Source organism: Sardina pilchardus, chromosome 7 (genome assembly GCF_963854185.1).
Source record: "Sardina pilchardus chromosome 7, fSarPil1.1, whole genome shotgun sequence".
Taxonomy (NCBI): domain Eukaryota; kingdom Metazoa; phylum Chordata; class Actinopteri; order Clupeiformes; family Clupeidae; genus Sardina; species Sardina pilchardus.
Window position 1 is genome coordinate 33509837 of NC_085000.1, and position 18478 is coordinate 33528314.

An 18478-nucleotide genomic window follows, 5' to 3' on the forward strand; every position below is an offset into this window, starting at 1 on the left:
ACTACAAGAACACTAATATGCACCCACAACACTAAAGAACCCTGGACTACAAGAACACTAACATGCACCCACAACACTGAAGAACCCTGGACTGAAGGGTGTGTGTGTGTGTGTGTGTGTGTGTGTGTGTGTGTGTGTGTGTGTGTGTGTGTGTGTGTGCTACAATAGCCTTGGAGAAAGAAACAGTAAACATGTGCACACAGCTGACCTACACGTGTTTCAATGGTTGAGCTGACTGAGCTCTCTAATAAACACATACAGTGTGTGTGTGTGTGTGTGTGTGTGTGTGTGTGTGTATGTGTGTGTGATAGCTTACTGAGCTCTCTAATAAACACATACAGTAGCAAACAGGGCAGACACTTCCTCTCACAGGGCCTGTGTGTGTGTGTGTGTGTGTGTGTGTGTGTGAAAGCTTACTGAGCTCTCTAATAAACACATACAGTAGCAAACAGGGCAGATGCTTCCTCTCACAGGGCCTGAGTCTGGCTGCCTGTTGTGATCTGTGGGAGCTGATCAGTGCTGGAGTGTGAGGAGAAATGGGCCTGCACTGCCCTCTGCTGGACACTGTGGGTACATGCAGGCTGGATAGACTATCCCATTGTTTTCGCCCCATCATTCTTTATGTAGATCAGTGAGGATTGAGGCCCGAGGAGCGAGGGAGAACGTAACGCCGAATGAGAGGCACCCAGTGTGTGGGGCCAGGGCCACGTTCAGTCTCAGAGCAGTGCACACTGCATGGCCACGTTCAGTCTCAGAGCTGTGCACACTGCATGGCCACGTTCAGTCTCAGAGCAGTGCACACTGCATGGCCACGTTCAGGCTCAGCATAGTGCACACTGCATGGCCACGTTCAGTCTCAGAGCAGTGCACACTGCATGGTCACGTTCAGGCTCAGCCTAGTGCACACTGCATGTCTCAGAGCAGTGCACACTGCATGGCCACGTTCAGTCTCAGAGCAGTGCACACTGCATGGCCACGTTCAGTCTCAGCCTAGTGCACACTGCATGGCCACGTTCAGTCTCAGAGCAGTGCACACTGCATGGCCACGTTCAGTCTCAGCCTAGTGCACACTGCATGGCCACGTTCAGGCTCAGCCTAGTGCACACTGCATGGCCACGTTCAGTCTCAGCCTAGTGCACACTGCATGGCCACGTTCAGTCTCAGCCTAGTGCACACTGCATGGCCACGTTCAGTCTCAGAGCAGTGCACACTGCATGGCCACGTTCAGTCTCAGCCTAGTGCACACTGCATGGCCACGTTCAGTCTCAGAGCAGTGCACACTGCATGGCCACGTTCAGTCTCAGCCTAGTGCACACTGCATGGCCACGTTCAGGCTCAGCCTAGTGCACACTGCATGGCCACGTTCAGTCTCAGCCTAGTGCACACTGCATGGCCACGTTCAGTCTCAGCCTAGTGCACACTGCATGGCCACGTTCAGTCTCAGAGCAGTGCACACTGCATGGCCACGTTCAGTCTCAGCCTAGTGCACACTGCATGGCCACGTTCAGTCTCAGCCTAGTGCACACTGCATGGCCACGTTCAGGCTCAGCCTAGTGCACACTGCATGGCCACGTTCAGTCTCAGAGTAGTGCACACTGCATGGCCACGTTCAGTCTCAGCCTAGTGCACACTGCATGGCCATGTTCAGTCTCAGAGTAGTGCACACTGCATGGCCATGTTCAGTCTCAGAGCAGTGCACACTGCATGGCCACGTTCAGTGTCAGCCTAGTGCACACTGCAGGTAGCCACTGTGCTCTTTCATCCATTCTGCTACGATTTCCAGGTTGAACATATGTTTTTTTTTGTTTGTTTGTTTTTTTTGGTGTGCAACAAGCTTTGAACATCTAATCCACAACAAATGAATAATGAATATCTTCCTTATTACTCTAGCAGTTAAATAGGATAAATCAAGTGCAAACACATGACAGAAATGTTATATTATTATTCAGGATGTCTTAAAATAAGTCAAATGGTTTCCTGAGAAATTGCTAGACAAATCTCTTTGTACTGAAAACAATACCAACTAGATGTTTGACTAGGTTTGATTTTATTAGACAAGCTGTTTTCACAGTGTAGGTGTGTAAGTGGTGGGAGGTGTGTGAGTGTGAGTGTGTGATGGTTCACATGAACCCTGTATGTGCCCTTTCCATAAGTGTGCACACTTTTACTCTACTCAGGGGATTAGCAACAGGTCACAGCACTGTGACGTGAAACACGGGGTACCCAAAGGGAGGCTGGACGCTTAAAAAGAAACATCAGTGAACAGCTGCCATTCAATTAAGACTTCAAATAATATTTTAATTGTTTATAGCATATCACAATATAAAATTATATGTATATGATAGCCCTACATTGGTATTCATTTTTTTTTTGCTCTTGACACAATTGTAGGCAAGTCTATTGTGAGTTTGACTTTTCCATAGACAACATGCATCAGATCAATGCAGCAGCTCTGAATGTTGCAACGGTGACATCTGATATGTGGGCTCTTCCTTTCATTGTGAAGCAAAATTCACCAGGCGTTGGATTGTTCACCCACTAATAGGGAACGTGAGCTGGGTGTAGACCGTTGTGAGACAGGTTAGTTTTACCCTACTGATGATGTGTTGTTGCAATGGTAATCCTGCTCAGTACGAGAAGAACTGCTGGGTTTGAACATTAAAGCTGAAAACCTTTGACAGGAAGGGTAAAACTAGCTGCCAAAGCTGTGGGCACTGACTATGTGATTGTGCTCAAAAAGAAGCAGTCACAGAACCACAGCCTTCCTGTTTGTGTCTGTATGTCTGTCTGTCTGTGTGCCCTCTCTGGAGACAGAAACCTATAGCCTACTACGAGCCAGCGGCAGGAATAAAGTGAGCAGGAATAAACTCACATATCTTTTTATTCTTTTGTATACTTTTTAGGCTTTTTATGCCTTTTAATGAGATAGGACAGTGGATAATGACAGGAAGCGAGTAGGCCAGTCAATCTAGCGTTTGACCCATAACTAATTGCAATAGTAATCATTCCAAGTGTTTCGTGATCCCTAGGTATATCTAATTAACATATAAAACATCTACCCATTTATATTTAGTAAATTTATATACTTTTTTTCAATGTCAAAGTAGCAATTTCCAATGCATTTTGCCATTGGGATTTACTACTGGTGAATTGGGTAAAACTCACTTAATATGTTGTCTAAAGGTCAATATCTTCCTTATGTGACTTGGCATGCATTGAGATACTTCCATCGTACCATATCATTGAAAATCATTTGTTCTATAACGTACTTCCATTGAAACGCATTGATTTTGACTTGACTTGATTTCCTCATTTCTGAGGTGATATGAAGTGATATCTAATATTCCCTTTGCATAGGCTTTTGGTATCCAATATAGAAGCAAAATGCAGCAATTATTTTGAATCTGACTGTACCTATTGTTCAGGTTTAGTTTTCTAGAAATATATGCAAATTATTGCATATTTAAGTAAAACTGGTCTCATTTGCATATCTAAACATCACATTTCAGAAAACTTGCAATACAAAAAATATTTGCCTTAATGTAAGTAAACAACTGTGAAAGTTTCAATTTGATATCTACAGTTTCAAATTTTACCCATTTCACCTAGTAAATCCCAATGGCAAAATGCATTGGAAATTGCTACCTTTGACCTTGAATAAAAGTATGTTCCACTAAATATAAATGGGTAGATTTTTAATATGTGATGCAGGAGGGTTTAAGGATCAATAAAAAGTATGAACCATTACTATTGCAATTAGTTTTGGCCCTTTTTTGAGCTAGATTGACTGGCCTCAGAGGGTGGCATCCAGAGTCCGGACCACGGGGCAAATAGTGGGCATCCTGACCCTCCACCCTCCCATGACATCAAAATCATACAGACAGACAGTCACAATCACAAGAGCGTGCCGCCACCCAATGTTTTTTTTCCTGCAACAACTTACTTTAAATAGATTGTTCGAATGTGTCGAATATCCAACAACATCCAATATAAAACCAACTTTACTGCGCTACATCAACTTCCGTATTTCTAAAGAGAAAGTGAAAGAGCTTCGCTACATTGGTGGACTGGAAACAAACTTCACCGACCACGTAAGTTTACTCTAAAATATCAACGACCTGGGAATGTGAAACAGTTGGCTAAATACTCTTTTCTTTATGTTGGCTAAAATGTCATTATGTAACCAGGCGTCCATTACTGTAATAAGATCATTTATGAGGTTGAGGAGGCGAGTTTAAGTTTACAGTAGGCTATAGGCTAAGCTAGGTACCAAAAGCCAAGGTAGTTGACATGTAAGGATATGCCTAGCCACCACCATGTTCTGGTTTAGCCTATTAGGGAAAACACGTAACCTACAGGTGGAATTGGTCTATATGGTGTAATCTGCCCTACAGTGGACCAAGCACTGAAAACACAATTCAGTGAATTGCATAGCTATCATCTGACATCTGTGGAATAGGCTACCATACCAGCCCGTATGCCACGAAGTGAACCTGCACATGTGTTAAAAACTACTCAGTTCACTGACATTGTACTGTAGGCTATTTCAAATGTTTTGTTTTTCTCTTTTTGCTGTTCTCAAATATTCTGTTCTTCATGGTGCTGATGAGGAAGTGACTGCAGCTCTGCCTCCAATATGAGTCAGCATGGAGCCTCTGCTGGTGGCCATGGACATTCAAGGTGAGCTCTGTTTTCACTGGGATTCTACATGATCTATTATGAACCTGATCCCTGATGTCAAGTAAGACAGGTCTCCAATTGAATTGAGTTGTTTGACATTAACATTACATTCATTCAGAACTAGAAAGCTGGTAGTATTTCTTCTGTCTTCCGTCTTATTTTACAATTATCAAGTGAGAAATGTGTGTGTGTGTGTGTGTGTGTGTGTGTGTGTGTGTGTGTGTGTGACTATATTCAGTTCTTGCCAATACAAGACTCCAAAAGCTCAAGTTGGGTGCAGAATGAAAACACATGATAGTATGTGCTGGCATGTATAACATGTTAAATATTTAAACAAATGATAGCGAGCTGAACCATGATCACAGAACAGCACATGGTTCACTGTGGAGTTGAATAACTGCCCCTAATCACCACATCAGATGTACTCAGTTCATCACATCACATATACTCTTGTGCTGGCCTCACTAAGTTTTTGAGCTACTTAGCTATCCAGCTAGTTTACAGCTATAGGCTAGGACGAACAAAGAATGCAGGAAATCTTCACTCCCTTTCTCCTTCCTTTATTTATGCTGTAAAAGCTGTGAACACAAACAAACCACCTTCAGTCCATTTGTCCTGTCCATAAGCGAACGCACAATGCTAGTCACAAACACACAGCAACTTGCCGCCATTTTAAGAACAAAGAAATCCTTTTTAAACATATCTCATTTGCTAGAGTAGACCTCTGTACAAAACACATATTTCAGTAACATAAAGTATACTTACAGCATTGCCTTCGTAAGGGTAAGAGATACATGTAACCATATCGCAAATAAAACGTTAATTGTCCGGAGACAGCTCAGTGTGAATGCTCTCGAAATACTTCTCTCCTTAGTCTGCTGCACGCTAAGCAGGAAGTTTACCACTACACTCCAAATACGATTTTGACTCTGGCCACTAGATGGCGCTCTAACACAAGAAATGACTGGTAAAAACCGTGTACAATAAAATAAAGAAATATTGGTCGGCTCAGACCATGACACTCCCTGCCTGGTATCTTATATTATTTATTAGGGATACCATAACTAAGAACTCACATGTATTAAACACATTCAACATCACGTTTGGGAGAAAACAGTAAAACAAGCTCAGAAACTGGTCTGGTGTACACTTTAGGAGTGCCTTCACGAATTGCTCTTACTTCCACAGATCTCACTACACTGTCCTTACTGGAAAGAGTTTTTGTGACCATAGCCATAGGCCAGTAGTGTCTTTTTACAGCACTGTCCCTCATCAGGACAAGGTCTCCTTCCTGCAAGTTGGGCCTTGTGTCCTGCCACTTGGACCGACTTTGCAGGGTGTTGAGGTACTCGCGCCGCCATTTGTGCCAAAAAGTCTCAGCAAGATGCTGCACTTGTTTCCACTGCTGACGGAGGATCTCTGCTTTGCCGAAGTCTGCTGGAGCTGAAGCTGGAGTTCCGGTCTTCTGTGTCAATAGCATGGATGGGGTAAGTATAAGCGGGCTCTCTGGGTCAGTGGGAACAGGCAGCAGAGGCCTGGCATTGATGATTGCACACACCTCTGCCATGAGTGTGACAAGCACTTCGTGAGTCAGAGAAGAAAAGCGCTGCTGCAGAAACATGGAGTCTAGGATGCGGCGTGACACACCAATGAGTCGCTCCCAGGCACCTCCCATGTGGGAAGAATGTGGTGGATTGAAGATCCATGTGCACTGTTGATCTTGTAGGTATCGCTGCATGTCTGAATCCCCTTCCAGGTTCAATTCTTTCGACGCTCCGATGAAGTTTGTGCCTTGGTCAGACCTGATTAACTTTGCAGGCCCTCTGATGGAGAAAAATCTCTTCAGAGCATTAATGAAGCTGGATGCACTTAAAGTCTCTATTACCTCTATGTGCACTGCGCGCACACTGAGGCATGTAAACAACACAGCCCACCTTTTGTTGTTGGCCTGGCCACCTCTGGTCCGACGGCAGGACACCTCCCATGGGCCAAACACGTCCAGGCCGATGTAGGTGAAAGGTGGGGCGACTTGTAGCCGGTCTGCAGGTAGGTCTGCCATCAGCTGATGCTCTATTTTGCCTCGCAGTCTTCTGCAAGTGACACACCTGAAAATGGTGCCCCTTATGCACTTTTTCCCTCCTACCAGCCATAGTCCAGCATCCCTGACGGCTCCCTCAGTGAAGTGTCTGCCTTGGTGCTTTACCTGTTCGTGGTGGTATCTCACGAGGAGGGTCGTTAGGTGATGCTGACCTGGGATGATGAGAGGATTGGTTCTGTTCATCTCTAAGCCAGACTGCGAGATACGTCCGCCGACTCGGAGAAGCCCATCACTGTCAATCACTGGACGAAGCTTTCTGATGCTGCTTTGCTTTGGTAAGTCTGTCTGTTTCTGTACGTTGTTGAGTTCATTAGCATATGTTTCCTGTTGCATGTTCATGATCAGGAGTTTTCTTGCTTTTTCTAGGTTCTCTGGCGTGACTGCTTTTTTACAGATGTGCCACCCTCTGCATGTGCTGTCACAGATGGTCTGAGTGAAGCACTGAGCAATGTGAATCAAAATAGCAAGTGTTCTTAAGACAGTGGTCCACTTTGAGAAGTGGTCGAAGCGCTTCACTCCTAGATGGCTTGTGGAGGTTTGGGTGACCAGCACTGACACTTTAGGCCGGATTTCAGGGTCAGACCCAGGGTCAATGAGGTAAGGTAAGGTAAGGTAAGGTACTTTTATTTATATAGCGCATTTCACGTGCACTGAGTGCAACCCAAAGCGCTTTACACAGAGACAGTGCCGAAATGGAGTGGCGTAGTCGCCAGCGTACCCATGACAACACAACAAACAAATTCACAAAATAACAAGACACAAGATGCCGGACGGAGTGGCGTAATCGCCAGCGTACCCGTGACACCAAGACATAAGACAGACAAACAAATAAACAAATGTCAAATACATAATAAAACAAACAAACAAACAAACAGAAAAGTCCACGCCAACTTAGTCCAACGAACCGCATCCAAGCAAGCGTCAGTGCGCTGTCTTGCTATCACTGGGGCAGAACCTCAGCAGACGATATGGCCCGTAGCTGCTAGGCTAGTTGACATGATAGCCCGTTGGCAAATTGTGTTCACCCGACAGGCACCAGAAATGTGTTTAGGCGCTGTAGTAGGCTACCAGAGCGACACAGGAGGATCCTCTGCTCTGGTGCTCTCCCGAAGCCGCGTCCCTCTGCTGTGCCAGACCAGCCGACAGTCCACCGACCATGACCAGCCATCGATATCCTACGGTAGCTGACAGTCAACCGACCGAAACAGCCACAGAGTCCGCAGCAGGCCGCGCTGAGTTGAAATAGTCCAGCAGCCATCAGCAGAAAGGAGCTCCTCGGCCCTGGAACCACAGTCCAGCAAGACCAGCAGCACCAGTCACAGGTGCCCCATCGATCGCAGACGGCAAGAGAACGCTGATCCGAAAAACAGCGCAGGTCGAGCGGAGAGGCAGAGCACAGACGCCGATGCAGAAAAGCATGGGAACGCAAAACAAATAATTAAAATAAAAAAGGCTATATGTAACTTAATGAGGTCAAATTGTTCTTGAACATCGTCTGGTGGCTTACCGGGCAGAAAGACAGGACCGGTCAGCCAGTTAGTGTCCTTCAATGAGGCTGCAGGAACAGATCTGGAGCCGTGATCCGCTGGGTTGAGCTCTGATGGGACGTAAATCCACTGTTGTGGTGAAGTCGCTTGTCTGATGCGTTGCACTCTGTTGCTCACGTAGACATAGAATCTTCTCTGCTCGTTGTTGACATAGCCTAGCACGACTTTACTGTCTGAAAAGAAAGACACAGAGTTCATGTGCAAGTCCATGTTACTTACAGCGAACTCTGCTATTTCCACGGCTAGGACTGCAGCACAGAGTTCGAGTCTGGGTATAGTTGTCTCTTTAACGGGTGCTAGCTTTGTCTTGCCGAGGACAAATCCAACTTCAGAGTGGCCGTCTTTGTCGGTCACTTTCAGGTAGGCTACCGCAGCAATAGCTTTGGTTGATGCGTCTGCAAACACACACAACTCCCTTGAGCTAGCCGCAGATGGGGAGAGCGATGTGTAGCAGCGGGGAATCTGTAGTTCTTGAAGGCACTGGAGGGAACTTTTCCACTTCAGCCACTCCGCTTTCAGGTGTTCCGGGAGAGGTGAGTCCCACTCTCCGCTTTCCATGGTCAGCTGTCTGAGCAGTAATCTTCCTTGTATGGTGACAGGTGCGAGAAAGCCAAGAGGATCGAAGATGCTGTTAATGGTGGAAAGCACGCCTCTGCGTGTAAACGGCTTGTTGTCCTCTTGCACTTGAAAGGTGAATGTGTCTGTGAGAATGTTCCAGCTTATGCCTAAGCTGCGCTGCATAGGCACTTCGTCTGTGGAGAAATCAAAATCTTTGATGCTGTTAGCACGGTCTTCCGGAGGGAATTCGTTCATGACAGCAGCACTGTTTGTTGTGATCTTATGCAGCCTAAGACCGGAGCGGGAGAGCATCTCCTGTGCTCGCTTGATGACGCTGATGGCCTCAGACTCGGTTGCAAAGGACTTCAAGGCATCGTCAACATAAAAGTCTCTTTCAATGAATGCCCGTACGTCTGAGCCAAATTCAGCCTCTCCTTCCGCTGCTGCTTTTCTGAGGCAGTAGATCGCCACAGCAGGGGATGGCGTGTTCCCGAAGACATGGACACGCATTTGGTAGTCCACGATGTCGTTGTTCCACTGGTTGTCACGGAACCACAGAAACCTCAAGTAGTCTCTGTGCTCTTCATTAACGACAAAACAGTAGTACATGTGCTGAATGTCTGTGGTTACGGCGATTTTCTCTTTTCTGAACCTAATGAGGACGCCTAGCAGGTTATTGTTTAGATCGGGCCCTTTCAGCAGGACATTGTTGAGTGAGATTCCTTCATGCTGAGCGCTTGAATCGAACACAATGCGGATCTGTTCTGGCTTTTTGGGATGGTAGATACCAAAGGATGGCAGATACCAACATTCTTTTCTCTCTGGAAGGGCTGGAGCAATTTCAGCATGTTTACAGTCAATCATTTTCTGCATGAACTGCATGTAGTGTTGTTTCATGACAGGTTTCTTTTCTAATGTGTGGCAGACTGACCTTAGTCGTTTTAATGCATAGTCTCTGTTGTTAGGCAGGCGTCTCCTAGGAGACCGGAAGGGGAGGGGTGCAACCCAGCTTTGAGAATCATCTTTGAAGACTTCCTTGTCCATTATTTTCAGAAACTTGAGGTCCTCAATGGACGGAGCAGGCTGATGGTCGTTGTCAGTGCAGGTGAAGATGGAGGAGTCTGTGTCGTCGTCACAGAGAAGAGGAGCTGGATGGATAGCTGCGCGCTGAGGTGGAGGCAACTGCGGGTTGGAGTAGCTTTGTGTGAGGTCTTTCACACGCAGGTGGCTGTAGCAGGGCGTGAGGTAGCTGGGGCGACCGTTCTCCAAGATGGATGTTTTGAGAGCGGTGACTGCTGAAGGCCGGTGTGCTATGCCAAGGCACACGTCTCCAATCACCACCCACCCTAGGTCTAATTTCTGAGCAAACGGGGCATTATTGGGTCCATTTATTTGCTTACGGATCTTGTGAATTCTTAAAATGTCTCTTCCCAGCAAAAGGAGTATTTCTGCATTGGGATGTAAGGGGGGAATCTCGCTGGCTATGCTTTTCAGGTGGGGGTGATGTAAAGCTGCATTAGGAGTGGGAATTTCTGACCTGTTATTTGGGAGCGCGTTGCACTCAATGAGGACTGGAAGAGGGATGCAGGTCTTCTCGTCGTATGACTCCAGCATGTAGCCACACGCTCTCCTCCCAGATGTTTCTATGCTGCCTGCACATGTCTTCAGTGTGTACGGTGAGGGACTGCTCTTGTCTTTGAATAACTCAAAAAAATCAGATCGGGCCAGAGATTTGTTGCTTTGTTCATCGATAATGGCATACACTTTGGTCAGAGCTTCCCGGTGGCCCAGGGGATACACGTTAACTAGGCAGATCTTTGAACAAGCTCTCGCACTCACCCCTTCACCGCATACTTCAGTGCACTTGGATGTGACGCTTTCATCGCCCTCCCTGCCGTCATCTGAAATGGGTGGGGCTGGTTTTGCTTTCCATGGTGATGGACCAGGATGAAGGGCTTCAACATGCTTGTCGCTTTGGCATTCTGCGCACGTTATGGCTGTGTTACAGTTTTTTGCAATGTGGGCAGTTGATGCACAACAGCGAAAACAGATGAAGTTTTCTTTGAGGTACTGTTTGCGGTCAGTCATCAACTTGTCTCTGAAGCCTCTGCACTTTACTAGCGAATGAGGCTTTTGATGAATTGGGCAATGCTTGCTTGGATCGGGAGTGTCTGGCTTTGGCTCACCTCTTTGGCTGGAGTCGGCGACTTGCGTCTTGTGAGTTGCAACAAGCTGCTTTGCCTGGCTTGGGGGGCCTCTGATCTTGTCTCTCTTAGTGGCGGGTGCAGCAGACTGAGTGATGGTAAAACTGGGATCGTTTCTAGCTTTGGCTTGGTTGTGAATGAAGTTCACAAATACACCGAATGGAGGGAAAGGAATCTGGCGCTCACGTTTGATCTGTGAGCCGTAGTACATCCACTTCTCCTGCAGACTGTATGGCAGCTTTTCAACAATTGGAGCTACTCCCCTAGCTGTGTCCAGATACGCCAGTCCTGGAAGAAATCCATCTTGTTTTGCAGCATGCAATTCTTGTAGGAGATCGGCTAACTCACGCAGCTTTGCTGGTTCTTTGTTGGATATCTTTGGGAAGTTTTCCAGTCTTGCGAATAGCGCCCCCTCAATGGCTTCCGGTGTGCCGTAACACTCTTCGAGGCGCTGCCAGATAGCCTTGAGGCCGCTCTGTGGATCTCTGATGTGGGCTGCTTTCAGTCTGCGTGCCTGTTCCGATGACTCTTTGCCGAGCCATTTGATCAGAAGGTCGGTTTCTTCTGCTACCGTCAGTTGTATGTCGTCTATGATGTTGCAGAATGAGGCCTTCCACGCCCAGTAGTTCTCTACTCTATCGTCAAACTTTGTCAGTCCCGTGGAGACCAGCTGGCTTTTTGCGATGAACCTGGCCAGGTCTGTGGTTGCGGCGCCATGGTCGTCTGGATCTGCTGTGTGGTGACGGGGAAAGCTGGTGCGTGGGACTGGACCATGGAGGGGGTTGTATGTTGCTGCTCCCTGCCATGCTTTGTTGAAGGTGTGTGGGGCTGGACCAGGGAGAGGGTTGTATGTTGCTCCCTGCCATGCTTTGTTGCAGGTGTGGGTTGAAGTCTGATATGTTTTGGTAGGTGGCATAGATGACTGCAATGGCTGAGTCAATGGTGACGAGTAGTTGTGTGCACTGGGAAAGGCTGTGTGATTTTCTAGCTTTACCTCTCGTCTTGTCTGGACACCATGTGCAGTGAAATACCGTTGGCCTACCTCTGACCCCGCTTCCCCAAGGCTTTGGTCATCTTCAAATTCAGCTTGAAGCATTGCAGCTTCGGCTATTGCAGCCTCCATTTCCTTTTTGCATTGCAATGCTTCTAATTCCGCTTCTAGCTTTGCTTTCTGAAGTTTAATTTCTAATTCTTTTTCAGAATAGGCGGCTCTGGTTCGAGCTGCTTGTGCCTTCGCCTTTGCTGTTGCTAACATAGCGCTCTTATTAGAACTGCTGTTTGACCCGTGTGTGGACGCACGACTGGCGCCGGACATCGATGCTTGAGATCTCACCTCGAGGTTTTGCAAGTCGGCTTCGGTTGACCCTGAGTGTAGCTGCGCATTTGACTGAAGTTCCATGTCTTGTGGAGCAGGCTGTTGACTTTCGAACTGCATGTTGCTAGAAGATCTGTCGTCTTGACAGGCAATGGCTCGACAACTGAAGGCAATGCTCTTTTACTGTGCTGGCCTCACTAAGTTTTTGAGCTACTTAGCTATCCAGCTAGTTTACAGCTATAGGCTAGGACGAACAAAGAATGCAGGAAATCTTCACTCCCTTTCTCCTTCCTTTATTTATGCTGTAAAAGAGCATTGCCTTCGTAAGGGTAAGAGATACATGTAACCATATCGCAAATAAAACGTTAATTGTCCGGAGACAGCTCAGTGTGAATGCTCTCGAAATACTTCTCTCCTTAGTCTGCTGCACGCTAAGCAGGAAGTTTACCACTACACTCCAAATACGATTTTGACTCTGGCCACTAGATGGCGCTCTAACACAAGAAATGACTGGTAAAAACCGTGTACAATAAAATAAAGAAATATTGGTCGGCTTCTTCTTCTTCTTCTTTTTGTTTCTTGGCAGATTACTGATTTATAGTATACCGCCACCAACTGTACAGGAGTGTGTAATACCATGAACGTCGGTTTATATTAATTCATACAAACAAATAAATAAACAAAATCATAAAAATAAAAAATAAAAATAAAATAAAAACAAAATATTATATTCTGTTCATTAAGCCAGTATATTCAAGATAATTGATTAATTATTTAATTCTCTCCCTTATCATGCCCTTTTCTTGTAGAATGTCCTGTATTGAGTTCTCCCCTTCCATTTCTTGCCATATTGTTCTTTCCTCATTATACTTCATACAATAAAAAAGTACATGATCTACGTCTTCACTTTCTTGGCACACCATGCATAAACCGTCTCCCTTTCCCACTATTTGTAGGGTAGCATTAAGACCTGAATGTCCCAATCGCAGTCTGGTATAAACCACTTCTTCCCTTCTGCTTAGACTCAGTGAAAGACTCCTTTTTCCTGTCACATTTGCTTGATTTTTATGGTAATGTCTTGCATTAAATTCTGCATCCCATTCCCTTTGCCATTGTTGTGTAATTGCTGTTTTAATAATAGATTTTGCTTCACCCTTTCCCATTGGAACATCAATTCCTATGTGTTTGTTCTTTAGCATCTTTTTAGCAATTATATCTGCCTCCTCATTTCCTTTAATGCCTTTATGAGCTGGAATCCAACAAAACTGAACACTAATTCCAAGGTTTTTGAGTTGTAGCAGTAGATGTTTAATTTCAATAACCAGATCTTCTCTTGAAGAGTGACCTGTATCTAAGCTATATAAAGCTGCCATGGAGTCTGTACAGATCACATTTCTCAATGTCTTGACCTCTTCAATCCACCTGAGGGCTGTTATTAGCCCAGTCATCTCAATAGAGTATGTAGATAAAAAATTACTCACTCTATACCCCTCTCTTTTATTAAATTCAGGGATATATATCCCAATACCACCATGTCCATCTTGTGGATCTTTTGACCCGTCTGTATATATTGTAACATATCCATAGAAAGATGTATCTATATATCCCTGGCAATATGTTGCAAAACGTTGGTCATCTGCATACTCTTTTTTCTTTATCAGTAGTTCACTGTTAACCTCTGGTGATGGGAGAAACCATGGGGGGACTGAACTAAGAATTAGTGAAGGACTAAATTCAAATTCTTTAATTCCATGTTGTTCTGCTATACTCTTAATATTCCAGCCAAACCCTTTTGAAGCTGTTTGATATTCCCAATAATCATTAAGAACTGAAATGGCTGGATTATTAATACTTCCCATCAATCTTACCCAGTATGTTAAAGATAATTTAATATACCTTAAACTAAGTGGAGATTCTTCAGCTTCTATTAATAAAGCACTTGTTGGTGTTGTTTTAATAGCTCCTAGAGCAATTCTTATAGCTTTAAATTGAATCCTCTCAAGCTTTCTTAGAGAAGTTTTGCAGGCTGAACTATAAACTACACATCCATAGTCTATGGATGATCTAATTAAAGCTATGTAAATATACATCAAAGACTTTCTATCTGCTCCCCAGTGCTGTCCAGTGATCATCCTCATAAGATTTAAAACCTTTTTACATTTTGTTTCAACATACTCTATATGACTTTTCCATGTAAGCCTTTCATCCAACCATACACCCAAATATTTGAAATGTTTCTCTCTCCCAATTGGTTGATTATATAGTAAGACTTTATAAGTTTCTGGAATCTTCTTTCTTGTAAAAAACATAACCTTTGTTTTAGGGATTGAGAATTTAAATCCCCAATCAATACCCCATTGTTCTAGCACTTCAATATCCTTTTGAATAGCTTTTGTTATACAGTGCCTATAGAAAGTCATCATACCCTTTTGAAATAGTTACTCTTTTTGTCTTACAGCCTGAAATCAAAACCCATTTTTAAAAAAATATTTTCCAGTTTTATTAACACATTTAGCTGTACAACATCAAAATAATGAAAAAAAAAGTAAACAGTTCTGAAAATTAATAAAAAATGAAAAACTAGAATAACAGGGTTGGAAAAGTCATCATACCCCTGACTTAATACTTTGTAAAGCTTGCTTTTGCTTTCATTACAGCCATCAATCTGTTTGGATATGTCTCTATTATAGCTTTGCACACCTAGATAGGGGAATATTTGCCCAATTTTCCGTACAGAAATGTTAAAATTTAGTCAAATTCTGTAGGGAATGGCGATGGACTGCTCTCTTCAAGTCAATCCACATATTTTCTATAGTATTTAAGTCAGGGCTCTGACTTTGCCACTCAAGGATATTCACCATCCTATCCTTAAGCCACTGCTTTGTTCTTTTGGCAGTATGTTTAGGATTATTGTCGTGTTGGAAGGCGAATGACCTCCCCATCCTCAGCTTTTTAAGAGAGGGACGCAGGTTTTCCTTAAGAATGTGGGTGTACTTGGCAGCATCCATTTTCCCTTCTATCCTGACCAATTGCCCAGTTCCCGCTGAAAAGAAACATCCCCACAACATAATGTTGCCCCCATCATGCTTCACACTAGGTATGGTGTGTTTTGGGTGGTGTACTGTGTTGGTTTTCGCCAAACATTGCGCTTGGAGTTCAGTGCAAAAACACATCTGGAATATTCTGCTACCATGTGGAAAAAGCTTATATGGTCAGATGAGACTAAGATCGAACTTTTTGGAGACTAAGATTGAAGTTTTTGGACTGAGCTCCAGGCGCTAACCAAACACAGTATACACACCCAAACACACCCAAAACACACCATACCTACTTTGAAGCATGGTGGGGGCAACATTATGTTTTGGGGATGTTTCTCTTCAGCGGGGACTGGGCAATTGGTCAGGATAGAAGGGAAAATGGATGCTGCCAAGTACACCAAAATTCTTGAGGAAAACCTGCGTCCCTCTCCTAAACAGCTGAGGATGGGGAGGTCATTCGCCTTCCAACACGACAAAAATCCTAAACATACTGCCAAAAGAACAAAGCAGTGGCTTAAGGATAGGATGGTGAATATCCTTGAGTGGCAAAGTCAGAGCCCTGACTTAAATCCTATAGAAAATATGTGGATTGACTTGAAGAGAGCAGTCCATCGCCATTCCCTACAGAATTTGACTAAATTTTAACATTTCTGCACGGAAAATTGGGCAAATATTCCTCTATCTAGGTGTGCAAAGCTATAATAGAGACATATCCAAACAGATTGATGGCTGTAATGAAAGCAAAAGGAAGCTTTACAAAGTATTAAGTCAGGGGTATGATGACTTTTCCAACCCTGTTATTCTAGTTTTTCATTTTTTATTAATTTTCAGAACTGTTTACTTTTTTTTCATTATTTTGATGTTGTACAGCTACATTTGTAAATAAAACTGGAAAAGATTTTTTTTAAAATGGGTTTTGATTTCAGGCTGTAAGACAAAAAAAGTAACTATTTCAAAAGGGTATGATAACTTTCTATAGGCACTGTATATGCTATGTTGCGTCCCCTTTTCCAAACAACAGCATCATCTGCATATAACAGTCCTTCATTTCTCTGCCCCAATTTTTCAAATATATCATCAACCATAATATTAAATAATATTGGACTAATAACACTTCCCTGGGGAATTCCACTTTCAACCATAAATTCTTTACTGAGCTCATTGCCAACTTTGACTCTTATTGAACGTTGTGATAGAAAATCCAATATGTAATTATACATTCTCCCATTGATTCCCATATTATTCAGTTTAATTAACAAACCCTCTCTCCACATAGTGTCATATGCTTTTTCTATATCTAAAAACACTGCCACCATAATTTCTTTCATAACTAGTGTTTTCTCTATTTCATTACTGAGTTTAACTAAGGCATCCGTAGTTGATTTGCTTTTTCTGAACCCTGTTTGGCATTTTCTAAAAGGACACTTATATTCTAGAAAATAATTTAACCGGGCCACCACTATCTTTTCCATTAGTTTCCCTAAGTGTGAAGTTAAAGCAATGGGTCTATAATTCTCTGAATTACTAGAATCCTTACCTGGTTTGGGGAAAGGAAGGATGGTTGCACTTTTCCAAGCTTTTGGTAGCTTCCCTTCTTGCCATATCTTGTTGAATAACTCAAGAATTTTTTCTAAGAGTTCATCTGGAAGATTCCTAATCATTACATAACATATATTATCACCTCCTGGTGCAGAGTATCCTGTATTACTTAAAGCCATTTTAAGTTCTGATAAACTAAATTCAGCATCTAATATAGACATATTTCCTTCTTTAGGATTAAGAATATCTTTATTAGCATTCAGAATCTCCTCCTTTCTTTTCTTAAAACATTCATCCATATGACTACCCTTATGAATCTCTGCAAATTTAAATCCCAATAAATTGGCTTTCTCTTTATCTAAGACTGCTTCATTTTGTCCTTCAATTAGTACAGGAACATGTGGAGGTTTATATTTACCCATCATCTTTTTAACCATCATCCACATCTTGTTCAGTGTGGTTTCTTTTCCAATAGTTGAGCAAAATTGTCTCCAAGATTCTTTTTTTGCTTCTTTTATAACTTTCCTTGCCAAGGCCTTTTCCCTTTGATATTCCAGGAGATTGTTCATTGTAAGTGTTATGCGCAACCTCTTAAAAGCTCTATTTCTGTTTTTAACAGCTCTTGAACATTCCTCATTCCACCATGGGACATTAGCTTTCCCCTTTTTACTCATATTATTAGGAATACTCTGGCTTGCTGCTACAATGATACATACACTTAATTTAGTATTCATTTCATCAATGCTCTGTTCTATTCCCTCATGCATTTCATTTAATTCATCCATACACCCTTCAGAAAATTTCTCCCAGTTTGCTTTCCTAAAACACCATCTATGATGGGCATACATTTCATCACTTCTAAAATCAATATCCATTTTGCATAGTATTGGAAAGTGATCACTTCCAATATTTGTGTTATGATCAACTTCCCATTCACACCTGCTGGCTATTGCCCTGTCAACTAAAGTGAGATCAATACATGATGTCTCATTCTTGTAGACATTTATCCTTGTACCATTACCATTATTCATACATACCAACATCCTATCATTGATCATTTCCTCTAATATTTCACCATTTAAATCTGTGTGTTTACTTCCCCACAAACTATTATGAGCATTAAAATCTCCACACCATATTTCTCTATTGCTTCTTTTATTAATGCTACTCATTAAATCATTTGTCAATGCTCTACATGGGTTATAAAAATTAATGACAGTAAGTTTTCCTTTACCTCCATTAAAGATTTCAGTAACTATATTTTCATGTTCAGTTGTTGTGTTAATGTGTCTAAATGAGATCCCCTCTTTGATAAATGTGATGCAACCTCCTCCTCTGTCTTTTTCTCGGTCAGCTCTTATATCATGATACCCTTTCAATATGAATTGTAAATGAGGTTTTAACCATGTCTCTTGTATACATATAACATCTGGTTTGTCTGTCAATTCTTGAACATACCTTTTAAATTCTTGTCCGTTCGCTATCAAACTCCGTGCATT

The 18478-nt window shown here is 43.2% G+C and overlaps 1 protein-coding gene across 2 annotated transcripts in view; it reads left to right on the forward strand.

The window, feature by feature from the left end:
* The first annotated feature begins 4060 nt into the window (after positions 1-4060).
* The window catches only part of LOC134087999 (NACHT, LRR and PYD domains-containing protein 12-like), a 55791-nt gene continuing 41373 nt past the window's right edge, over positions 4061-18478 (forward strand). For both annotated transcript variants that reach the window (XM_062541887.1, XM_062541888.1), the window contains exon 1: positions 4061-4680. The gene's annotated coding sequence lies outside the window, so the exon portion shown is untranslated. The remainder of the gene's footprint in view (positions 4681-18478) is intronic.